General features: G+C 38.9%; 1 protein-coding gene across 1 annotated transcript in view; it reads left to right on the forward strand.

Moving 5' to 3' along the window:
• SFMBT1 (Scm like with four mbt domains 1) overlaps nt 1–13,167 on the forward strand; it is a 116,590-nt gene that overhangs the window by 36,493 nt on the left and 66,930 nt on the right.

Genomic DNA, 13,167 nt, shown 5'->3' on the forward strand with positions numbered 1-13,167 from the left:
ATAATAATAATAATAATAATAATAATAATAATAATAATAATAATAATAATAATTTTTATTTATATATCCCACCTATCCCTATGGATCGAGGCGGGAGAACAGCACATATATAAAGTTACACATAGTTAAAATACATTCTCATTATACAAAGCAAAATTTAAAAACACATTAAAATACCTGTACATGTGCAATATCAAAATCTGATTCCTCATCAAGTTCCGAGTGGAGTATCATCTTAAGCTGTTAAAGCAGGTCTGGGGGGTAGGCTCGCCGGAAGAGATCCGTCTTGCTTGCCTTCTTAAAGGCATCTAAGGTGGTAATGAGACAGATCTCCTCCAGCAAGCCATTCCACAATTTGGGAGCCTTCACAGTGAATGCCCTATGGGAAGTAGATCTTAATCTCGTCTTTGGGCAGTCCAATAGGTTCTTCCCTGTAGTTCTGAGAGTGTGGGGCGGATTCTGTAGGGAGAGGCTTTCCTTCAAGTAACTTGGACCCAAGCCATATAGGGCTTTAAAGGTAATCACCAACAGTTTGTACTGCGCCCGGAAACTAATCGGCAGCCAGTGAAGAGATCTTAAGATTGGTGTTATATAGTCAGTCCTAGGTGTACCGGTGACCAGTCTGCCTGCAGCATTTTGTACTAATTGAAGTTTCTGAACTTGATACAAAGGTAGCCCCATGTAGAGTGCATTACAGAAGTCTAAATGAGAGATTACCAGTGCATGCACAACTGCTTCAAGGTCCTTTCAGTCCAGGTAGGGACGCAGTTGGCATATCAACCAAAGTTGGTACCAGGCACTTCTGGCCATCGCATATACTTGAGATGATAATTGTAGTGATGGATCCAGAAGAACCCCCAAACTGCGCACTTTGTCCTTTAGAGGAAGTGTGACCCTGTCCAGGACTGGTTGACAAATCTCCATCCCAGGACTTGGGGAACCTATCGTGAGTACCTCCGTTTTCTCTGGGTTCAGCCTGAGTTTGTTTTCCCTCATCCAGCCCATATGTTCCATGTTATCATTTCTTTAAGTTCTTGGTGTCTGTATATTGCAAATACAGACCAAAATAGGCCAAAAGGGATGATACACAGTCCATTCCACGCTCCAGGGTGATTCTCTGGGGTGAAATGAGACCCTGTTTGCTCCGAATCTGGCTGCAAACTCTGGAGAGTCCCCTGAGTGCACAAATTGTTGTTGTTGTTGTTGTTGTTGTTGTTAATTATTATTATTATTATTATTATTACAGTGGTGCCTCGGGTTACGAAATTAATTCGTAACGCGGCCGCTTTCGTAACCCGAAAAGCCTTCGTAAGCCGAATTGCCATAGGCGCTAATGGGGAAAAGCCGCGATTCCGTGCGAAAAAGCCGAAAAAAGCACCAAAAGTTTTTTCGTAACCCGAAAAAACATTCGTAACCCGAAACAATAATTCCCTATGGGATTTTTTCGTATCCCGAAAATTTCGTAACCTGGGTATTTCGTATCCCGAGGTACCACTGTATTATTATTAAATTGTGTGCTGGTGTGAGGACGAGGGCTGTTGGTGGGTGGGTGGTGGGCAGAAGAGGCCAGGAGGAGCGAGTCACTGACCTCTTCCCACCTGTACCTTCACAACTCCTGCTACAGCCAGAGGACCAAACAGGTCCTCCAGCACATAATGCATTTTAACAGGATCAGGGCCAGGATGGGGGGATGTGGCCAGCCCTGCTGCGAGTGGCCCATTGTGGGTGGTGGTTGTTCAGACAACTCATCCTCCCCTGGAATCTGGAAGCCCTCGTGGTAAGCTGGGTTCTCCCATCAATGCAGACATGGCCTTGGCACATGGTTCGTATACAGCTGGCCAGCAACATTGTACTAACTGCATGAGTGAGTGTTTATGGACTTACAGTTGATGTAGAATTGACAGTGGTGTGTTGCACAGTTTATCTCAGATGACTAAAGGATAATTGGTGACAAAACACTGCTGTTATTTTGACCTGTTTTACTCTTTAATTTGTTAATGCTTGTATAGTTGATTTGAGGAGAAAAGATGCTTGCCAGAGGTTCTGTGCATTGACTTTCTCTTGTACTGACACAAAGCATGAAATTGCAAGTGCTGCAAAATTAAAATTCAGGTGAAGAGTAAGGGAAGGAGGATGTGCATATTGCCTTATTTGAATAGTATTTAAATCTTTAGCTTTTGATATTGCTTTCTCATTGTGCCTCTCTCATATGCATATAGAGTCATGCTCATTTACAGCCTTTACTAATCAGTTGTTATGGAGTAAATATCACATCTATAAATAAAGAGCAGACCTTTGTAAATCAAATGACAGAAATGATCTTGCTGCAGGGGAGAAAATCCCTGTAACTACTTGGGTGATATTCAGAAACACTTGGAGAATAATGGGTATAATAAAATATTTTTTTTAAAAAAAGTTTTCTGTCCCTTCAGCTGTCCTTCTGTAAATATATAGTATGTGAGCGGTGATCCTGCTTCTAATACAGTAATAATAATAGGATTTATTTATATGCCGCCCAATCACTGGGAATCTGGGCGGCTTTACAACAGAGGGGATAATACAAGGCAATAACAATAAACATGAATTAAAAAACAAATGTAACATAGCAATGCATTAAACAATAACAATAAAATAACATAGTGATTAACAATACAATACAGGTAAATGACAAAAATACATAGCAATTATAGCAACAAAATACATAGTAATTATAGCAACAATATAGAGCAAAACAGGTAAAAAGAAATTATATAATAATAACAAATACAACTCTCATGGAATGCAATACAATAATACAATACAATACAAGTCTAACCCCCCACTTCGAATATACAACAAAAACTCCAAATATAACAATGAGAAAAACTAAAATAAATCATTAAAACCATTAGTCAAACAATCAAAATGATCAACCTCCAGCTGAATCCTCCATTGCCTTTTGAGGCTCTGGGATGATGGTGGGTGGAGTTCTACTACTTAATATGGTCAAGTTTCCATGAGGTGTCTTTTGTTGCTTTGTACGTGAAATGGATTTATTTTGAATGCGCCTGGTGTCAGATATTGAAGCAGAAGATCAAAGATCAGTGTGTACTGTTTTAATGTGACTTCTTATCAGACAGTATCCATTTTGTTAGGGGTAAGACTTGTCTCTCTCCAGATGTTACTGAACTATTATTATTATTATTATTATTAACCTTTATTTATAAAGCGCTGTAAATTTACACAGCGCTGTACATACAATCTTTTTAATTAGACAGTTTCCTGCCCTCAGGCTTACAATCTAAAAAGACACGACACAAAGGGAGAAGGGAGTGGTGGTGGGGAAGGGGATCAGGTCCAGTAGTTCTTCTCTACCTCCAAGGCCTGGACCAAGGGAGATTGACTGGAGGGAAGGGTTGGCTTTTTAATGGATAGTTAAAACGAGGCATCCTGGGGCAGAGAGGGGCTCACCCCTGGGAATGTTTCACTAAACAATATAGTCTTTAACTCAATTTTAAAACTGGGTAGAGAAGTGATGAGGTGTGCATGTGGTGGAAGAAGATTCCAGGAGTAAGGGGAGCAAGTGAGAAGGGACGAATCTGGGAGGGGGCAGTGGCAATCCTATGCTGCAACAGGAGACCTTGACTACCAGAGTGGAGGGTACGAGTAGGAATGTAAGGAGAAAGAAGTTCAGCTACAGCTTTCAGTAGTCCTAGCCAGGTAATGGAAAAGACTGTTGGGAATTATAGTTAAGCAGCCGATGGAGGACCATACAATTCCTCCCCTTGCAGTATAGGAAATAGAGTAAAATCTCTTTATTTAAATTAGTTGTTAACTGACTTTGAGTCAACCTTGACTCATGGCAACTCTGTTGATGAAACATCTCCAACTCTCTCTGTTCAGCTCCTGCAGTTCAGGCCCATGACTGCCCTAATTGAGTCTAACCATTTGGCATGTGGTCTTCCTCTTTTTCTACTGTCTTCTATTTTCCTAGTGTTATTGTATTTTCTAATGAGTCATGCCTTCTCGTGATGTGGACAAAGTACAGTAGACATCTTAACTTCAAGGAAGAGTTCAGGCTTGATCTGCTCAAGGACCCATTGGTTTGTCTTTTTGGCCATTCACAATATCCTCAGCACTCTTCACTAGTTCCACATCTCAAATGCATTAATTTTCTTTCTATCTGCTTTCTTCATTGACCAGATCTCACATCAGTATACAAATCATTTTCCTGAATCCCATAGGGTAGTCCTAACTAGAGCAGACTAATAGAATATAGTTTTCAATTGTAAGATACTGCATAGGTAAATCCCATTGATTCAGTGGATCCACTCTAGTTGAAACTAACATTTGAATGCAGGCCAATGGTAAGACTACAGCCAGGGTATTTGAGATGAGGAGAGTCAGCCTCAGGCGAAGGCAAAAACAAATCACCTCTGGACAAATCTTGCCAAGAAAACCCCATGACAGGGTTACCATAAATTGGAAATTATTTGAAGGCACAAAACCATAATTGCAACAACAAATTTGAGAGTCAGGGCTAGTATATACTACCACTTATCCTGAGGTAACAGTCCCTATACTTGCTCCAGCTCAGATTTGTTTACACATCTTTAGGGTGTTTGGGCAAAGGCAAACTGAAAGAGCTGGAATCCTAGCAGGGCTAAGCCTGCTTTTCTGGTATGTCTTCTCTCTACTCTGTCATGAAGACATTATGTTGTCAGTGCTTCCTAGTAAGATGTTGTTGTTACCTTTTGAATAGAAGGGGCTGTGCATGTTTGCCGGTTTTCATAAATGAAAAAGTAGGCTGGCAAAGATGTCAGACTCTTGTTATCCAGCCCTGTGTTTTATTAAATTTAGCATTCCATCTGTCCCCTTTTTAGGTTTTCACACTTGAAGTATATATTGGGAATTTGGGCAATATAGATCTTTTTGGTGAAACTGTTTCTTCTCTTTCCATTTATTTGCCTATGATGTTGCATCAATTAAAACTTACTCAGCTGTTCCAAAACACTTCGTTCAGTCGGCTCAGCAAGTACTTGCATATTAACAGAGCTTATCTACCAGGAATCTAGCTTGGTAGCCCCAGGCCTAGCTTCAGTCATAAGATGCAGTGGGAGAAAAAAGTATAATAATGAACTGAAAGAAAATCAAGGAAAAGAAAGCTCTTGAATACTTACGATTGCACACAGAATTTCGTCAGTAGCAGGGAAAAAGTAAGGCCTAGCATTTACTTTTTGTTTCCACTAATTGTGTCCTCATAGAGTTAAATGATATACAACATTCTTTTCATATGAGAAGGTGAATTTCTTTCCATTGTTAGAGCTTCTTCCAGTCTTGCTTCTGGTCCTGTTTGCCAGTTAAATCAACACAACCCTTTACATTTTGGATGGGTAGTCTGCCTTCATGCAGTCACTTCCCTTTCACACTCTGTGTCCTGTTATAATTTGCTTGCAGTGAAATTGACTGTGATCACCGTATTTCTGCAGCTTGGATTTCTAAAGCTGTAATTATTGTGTTGACTGGAAACTCTCTTCTTTATAACTTTATGTGTGTCTGATAATAAATACAGCAACCATTATTTCTTCAAGGTTGTCATCCCTATTAAATCTTCAAAGAATATCTCAGAAACTTGTGTTGCAAGGTGTTTGTCTATGGTTTGTTCTCCCTGACTCAGTTTTAGCTATGAGTAATGGGAATGCTTGCCTGATTAGTTCTTTTTTGGTGCCCCCCCCCCTTTTTCCCCCCAGAGTTGCAGCTTTTCCTAACAGCAGGGAACACCTGACTGGTTCCTTAGTAGGAATAAATAGCAGAACAAGATGAGGATATAATTTTGGAGAGCATTTCCTGTTCAGGCACATCAATTTGAAATAAACACTGAAACTGTCGAAATGAACAGTAAACGTGTTCGGTATTTTCTGCCTTCGGTGTTGAGGAACATGTGCTCAAAAATAGGAGTCTGTGATTAAAATGGAAGTCAGTATTGTGCTTAGAGATCTAAAGGAACCCTCACATTTTCAATTGTAGAACACTCCAAAGAAATTGCTTAAATAACTTGAAATTACAGAAGATTTGAAAATGTAGTCATTCACTTTAAATTGTTAAAACTTTGGCCTTGGATAGGAGATGGAGGCAAATTGCAAGAATGCATAGCATTAAAACAACAATTGCAATAAAATGTTCTTCCATAGGATGAACCTGGATTCCTCCAAACATTGCCATGTCAAGGAAAGAGTGTGTGTGTGTGTGTGTGTGTGTGTTTTTATGTATGCATGCACTTTCAGGTTGCCTGTTGACTTATGACAATCCCATGAATTTCATAGGGTTTTGATAGGGAAGAAGTATTCAGAGGTGCTTTTGCCAGTTCCTTCCTTTGAAATATGGCCTACAGCATTTGATATTTGTTGGCAATCTCCCATCCAAGCATTAACCAGGTCTAGCCCTGTTTAGCTTCCAAGACGAGATGAGATCTGATGCCTTTCGGGTATTTAGGATTGTATACCATTATATAGAAAAAGAGTGCAAAGGCAGGCTTTCTGCTGAACATTAAAAAAACCAAAAAGAATGGCCATGGAGGAGCTACACAAATTCAGTCTAGCTAATGAGGAAATGGAAATAGTAAAAGTGTTCCCCCAACCTTGGATCAAACGTTGATCAGAATGGAGTCTGCAGTCAAGAAATCAGAAGACTAGGAATGGGGAGGGTAGCTATGAAAGAACTAGAAAATATCTTACAATGTAAAGATATACAACTCTGTACAAAAGTTGTCCAATCCATTATATTCCCTATTACCATGTACGGATGCAGGAGCTTCACCGCTTAAAAAAAATAAGAAGAAAATCAACTCCTTTGAGATGTGGTGCTGGAGAAGAGGTTAACAACAACAACAGCAAACAAATACAGTCATCCCTCCATATTTGCGGCTTTGATATTTGCGGTTTTGATTATTCATGGATTTCATTAATATGTTCTCTGTAGGACTATCTAGGTCCTCCAGTGCAACTCTGTGGTCAACTTTAACTAAAAGTTGCACTGAAAGACCATTTGTAGCCACTCCAGTGCCATTCTATGGTCAGTGTATGTTGGACATTGACCACAGAGTTGCACTGGAGGACCTAGAGATTCCTAGAGAGGTGTCCTCTCAGGTAAAGACAGTGTTTTTGTTATTTGCGATTTTCCCATATTCACGGGGGTCTTGTTCCCCTAACCCTAGAGAATATGGAGGGACAACTGTATTTCACTGCCGACTTTGTAGTCTGAGATTATCGAAGAGGCTTGTATGAAGAATACAGCAATAACAATAGAAATCAATTAAATTATTAAAATCAAAAGCACTGGAAGTAAGATAAAAGAAAATGAATATTCTGAGTTTGAATTATTGCTTTTGTTCTCAGCAGAATAGAAAGGTTACGTTCTTTCCTTCTCCTGGAATAAATTAGCCATAAGGGCAACCAAAGTTGCAAAAAAAATAATAATAATCATTGATGTTACTAAGGGCCAGCTGTTACACATTTTATTTCCACACACCTTTCTGAAGTCATTCTTTCCATGCCTTACATTTGTCATGTTGATTTTTGGATTTCCCATTTCTTGAAACTTGCCTGTTTATACACCTGTTGTAATTCCCAAAATATTCCCATGTGTATGATACTAATGAAAATGCATTTCAAGATTAATCTCATCCTTATTTCAAGCAGATTGAAAAGATGCTTAGCAGTTACTTATTTATTTACTTTATTTATATGCCAATATGAAAAGAAGGAATTGCAAAGTAAAAGGCTACTGGAAGAAAAGAGGGGAAAAGTAAAACCAACATGTGAATCAACATTTTATACATTGATGTTGTTGTTAGCTGCCCTTGAGGTGTCCTGGATTCATGGTGACCCTGTGGATGAAACTCCCCTTTCCTCCACTGCTCTACCCAAGTCTTGTAGATTCAGGCCCATGTCCTCTCTGATTGAGTCTATCCATCCAACATGTGGTCTTCAATCTTTCTATTGCCCTTCACCTTTCCTAGCATTATTGTTTTTTGTGCCTTCTCATGATGTGGCCTGAAGTACAACAGCCTCAGTTTCATCATCTTGGCTTCCAAGGAGAGTTTGGGCTTGATCTGATCAAAGACCCATTTGTTTGTCTGTTGGCTGTCCAAAGTATCCTCAGCATTCTTCTCCAACACCACATCTCGAATGCGTTGATTTTCTTATCCATTTTTTTCACTGACCAGCTGTCACATCCATACATGGTGATGGGGAATATAATTGCTTAGACAGTTCTAATTTTAGTGCTCAGTTGCTTATGGTATACAGTGGGTTCTTGCTATCTGCTGGAGTTTGGTACCAGGACCCTCCGTGGATACCAAAATCCATGGACGTTCAAGTCCCATTATATACAGTGGTGTAGTGAAATCATGCCCCTTATATAAAATGGTAAACTCAAGGTTTGCTTTTTGGAATATCTGTAGAGAGAGAGGGAGAAAAGTGGTAGATGGTTTAATCTGTGGTTTAAGAATCTGTAAATACAGAGGGCTGAATGTATAGCCATGTTATACTCCTTTAAACAGTTATACATTATAAGTCCTCTAAGGACAAGAGGGGCAACAAAGTCAGTAAAGACCATAGTTCCGACGAACCTAAGGAGAAGCGTTCTTGCAAACGCAAACATCCTGAAGAAAAAGATTCTTCCTCTAATTTTTTTTAATCTAACATTAGCTTATGTTTCCAAAATTAATTTTTTTTCTGAGTGATAGAAAACCTGGATACTTTAGTTAATGTTAACACAGATATACACTATTACCTGACTCATATTTTTCCTTTCTTTCAGTTTTTGAAGCTAATGTAAACTCTAGTTGCCACTCTCTGTGGAACCTTCAGAGTGTTTTATAAATTTCTGATGAGAAATCATCTCAGCATCCAGCAATTTGTATATGCTGGCATAGGGAGTAAAATTATATAAGATGGAATAAGCAAAGCTTTTTCCTGGAAATTTGCTGTTTTATGCATTGTATTAATCATCTAAATTAGGTCTAATACATATGATACGTTGTTACTATAAACAAAGTAGTTGGAATTGACTACTTTGGACTTTAGAACATAGATATTGAATGTGCTTCTCTGAGTTCATCTAAAGTTTTTACCTTTGAAGTTCATAATGATTGATCATGTTGCCCAACAAAAAGATTCACACTGACATTCATTTTGAATATTTTTATCACACGCTTTAACATATACAGTTAGCATTATTAGGATTTATTGTTCACTTGGCTCCAGTCACAACATGATACTTTTCTTCATGATCATGAAGAAAACTATTATTCCATTCATTTGCTATGTTCACAGGTGCATACAAATATCAAAGTAATGCTTTTGGTATTAAGGTGTGAAATATAAAACATCTCCCCCCCCCCCCAATTAAATCCAGTGCAAATTCTCGTAATTAGCTGTTGAATGTGCATAGGCTAGATGTTTCTTGCCACTATAATTACTACTCATATTTGTCCTCTGATCTGTAGGAAACACAGGAAACTCTGGAACAAGTATTCTGAAGTGGAAGTTCAGTTAGTTAGCACTTAGTAATTTAATAATTGAATGACTATCCTTCAACAGGGGTGGGTGGGGAATCAAAACTACTGATATCCCAGTCCTATAGGCAAGTGCAGTGATGCAAACAGCAGCTTGTGTCCAGGGTTGGAAAAAATAATTTGAATTCTCAGTATCAGCATTATATTTTTAGGTGTTGCTGTGGCAAGAGTTGGAAAATATTTTCAAAGCACCAATACCCATCAACCAGTTTTGCTTTACTGATTTGTTTGTAGAATATCGATATGCCAGGTGTCATCTTACAACAGCTGACTCCCCATTTGCGCCATCATTTTTTGATCCATACATCCTATACCCCATTTCTTTGCTCCATATTATAATGGACCATGTGCTTGGTTGAACAATATCTTTCACCATGGTTGTTCAGTGATAATAACTCTGGCTTCAGTGCTGATTCTGCATCTTGAATCAGCTGTGAGTTCTGGACTGTGGTGACACTACTGTGATGATGTGCCACGACAATACATCTAGTCCTGTATTCTGATTTCCAGTATCTACTTTACTGTAACTGATTTACACCAGTTGTTTATGTGCCTAGTTACCATTTTGCCTGAGCAAGAACCAGAACATGGCGCCCTTTAAAACCACCGTCTGGGCAGCTTGCGAGCGTGGCGTTTATATGCCGCCTGCAGCCCAGATGTAGGTGGCTTCAAGGAGCTCTGGTAGCACAGCCTTCATACACCACCGGAGTGGCTTGAAGCTGCCTTTTCCCCGGCTGAAAAAGAAGCGGATCTTTGCCACTCCTTTTTCAGCTGGATTCAAGGCAGATTGGGGCCATGGCATATGTTTGCTGCAGCCCCAATCTGTCTTTCGCCTGAGGCTGAGAGTGTGTGACTTGCCCAAGGTCACCGAGTGGATTTCATGACTGAGTGGGGAATCAAACCCTGGTCTCCAGAGTCATAGTCCAACACTCAAATCACTACACCTTACTGGCTCTCAATAGCTGGCTATAAAAGAGGAAATCGATTTGGGTTTGTGCTGATCTATGGCCTTAATAAATAAATTCATTCATTCAGTAAATTTGAGTTAGCTGCTGAAAAGTGAGTGTAGCCAAGACTGAAGTCTGTCTGTTTCGCCCATCTGTTTTGCCCTAAATTTGTCAATAGGGGAAATACTAGGTAACACATCTTGAACTTTTGGGACCAAATTAGGCACAACAAGTTCTTTAAATGTGGGGGTAAGAAAGGAGGAGAATGTCTATTGCTGAGTCCATAGTGCAAAAGCATACTGATTTGTTGCTTCTCTTGTCATGAAAATAACATCACTTATTACCCTGTGCCTTTTCTTTCCTCTGTACAGTACTTGCAAAAACTTTCATATTTTATGATACAGAAAGACTCTTAATTCTTATTTCTTTGTTGAATGGATAAATAATGAATAACCCAGTTTATGCACAGAAGTCCTACTTGGAAGGATTTATTTATTTCAAAGTTTGTATGCTGCCCTTCAGTCTCCAAAACAGAACCCAAAGGCAGCTAACAATAAAACTGCAGTGGGCTCACCACCAACATAACCATTTTTATCTTTCACCTTTTGATAGCTTCGTTTTAAATGGGTTTTTTATGGATAGTTTAATTGTTTTTAAACAATGTTTTATAGGCTTTTACCTACATCTTTAATTTCCCAAGAATGACAATAGTAGTAGTAGTAACAATAACAATAGGCGCTACCAGGAAGGAGATGGCTCTTTAAGTATCCTGATTCCACACTGCCACACCACTGTGCCAAGGACTGGTCCCATATTTGTCCCCATTGTTTCTTGCTTTTCTGGAATATGGTCTTGAAGCCAGCAGAGTCAGTGGACCATCGCTTTGAGTACTGCTGATGTAATGTATGCAAAAAGAAGATCTGGTGCTTTTCTACATATACTGTACTATAGATTGAGCTCCAGAAATAGTTTCAGAGTAACAGAGTAGTGAAGGGTGCTTTCCCCTTCACCCCACAGTCCATGTGTACCCTCACACCTGTGGTGGAGGATTGAGAAACCTTCTAGTGAAAATCTTTAAATGGTGGAGGGAGAGGAAGGTAGAAAAGTGAAAAAAGGAACAGGGTTCGTGTACCTTTAATGGTTGTTTGGAAAAGGAAATTTCAGCAGATGTTGTTTGCATGACATAGCCCAACATGACACTTTGGGTTTATGCTGGTAGTAGATCTGTTGCAGACTAGAGAAACTTGTCCTGCATCCAAGAAGAAAATAATGTGAGGATAACAATAATGTGGCATCTATTACTGGATAGATCCAAGAAACATATTCAGGGGTAGCAGTACAAGCAACATTCAGTAAAATCCACAAAAGAATGACATCTTTATTGGCCAACCAAAATGCACAAAATATATCATGCGTGCTTTCAAAACTTCACTGACTTATTCATAAGGTGTTTTTAAACATCTTTGCCTGATGAAGCCAGTGTAGCTCTGAAAGCTTTCATGGTGCATTTTGTGCAGTTTGGCTAACCAATAAGGGTATTACTCTTTTGTGGATTTTGAATTTAGATACAAAAGTACTGTAGATTAGATACCTTCAGCTGGCACACTTCTTGGTGATAGGGCATAGCTCTTGTAAACAAGAAGTAGCCAACCTATAAGCCTGTAAGCAACAATTAAAAAAAATTATATCCCCAGATTTCTGCTATGGTCTTAAAAGATAAAGTTTCCCCCCCCATCAATTCCAATAAGGGCTAGCAGAGTAGATCTGGCATATCTCCAACTGAATGGTGTATGGTTTGGGAATTGTCATCTGAAAGAAGTATCTAAAAGATTATCAGAAAAACATCCCCTGGAAAGTCTCTTTTATTAGAAGTACACAGACCATATACTGTATCAAATAATATGCATGTTTTAAGAGAGTAATGTAAGAGCAGTTCTCTATGTATAGAATACAGAATTATTTTCAATAAATCTTGAACCTTATAAATCCTAGCACATACTAGAGATACAATATATGTTTCTCACATAAAGAAGTTGTCTTGAATTAGATAATATAAATGGAACCTTAGTTGCAGTACATGAAAAGCCAAAACAAATTTGAGGAGTTCTTTATATCCAGATACATGTCAGTAAAACAAAACATGTGTTATATTGACAGTGATACAGCAATAATTAACTTGCATTATTGTGTGGAAGAAGGAACTTACAAGCTGAACGTCACCTCTCAAATTACCCCTCATTGCTGAAGTACAGCTGAAACAGCTGTATTTTCATAATAATAACAGGGTTCATAGGGAATGTGCCCTTTGTTTTAAAGTAGTGCTTCTCAAGCTAGTTGATATGTGGAACTGGCAAGTATTGTTTTTTCCAGTATTGTCAGGGGCTAGCCCTATATTTGTGCCCATTGGGTATAATCCTTTCTTTCTTGGAAACTTGCCAGGGACCATCACTTTGAACAGTACAGTTTTAAAGCACAAGAATGATCCTGCAAAGGCAGTTCTTAAAAACTCTGTATGTCTTATTCTTAAAGAGAAATGTTTTTTCTCCCCCATTGCTGCCCCACTGTTGAAATTAGGTGGCAAAAGGTAGCAGTGTAGTAGTTGAATTGTGGTCCCCAAACTTGTGGAAGTTGCTATTTTTTTCTTTGCAATGTTTTCCCTAAACT

This window comes from Sceloporus undulatus, chromosome 2, assembly GCF_019175285.1.
Source record: "Sceloporus undulatus isolate JIND9_A2432 ecotype Alabama chromosome 2, SceUnd_v1.1, whole genome shotgun sequence".
Taxonomy (NCBI): domain Eukaryota; kingdom Metazoa; phylum Chordata; class Lepidosauria; order Squamata; family Phrynosomatidae; genus Sceloporus; species Sceloporus undulatus.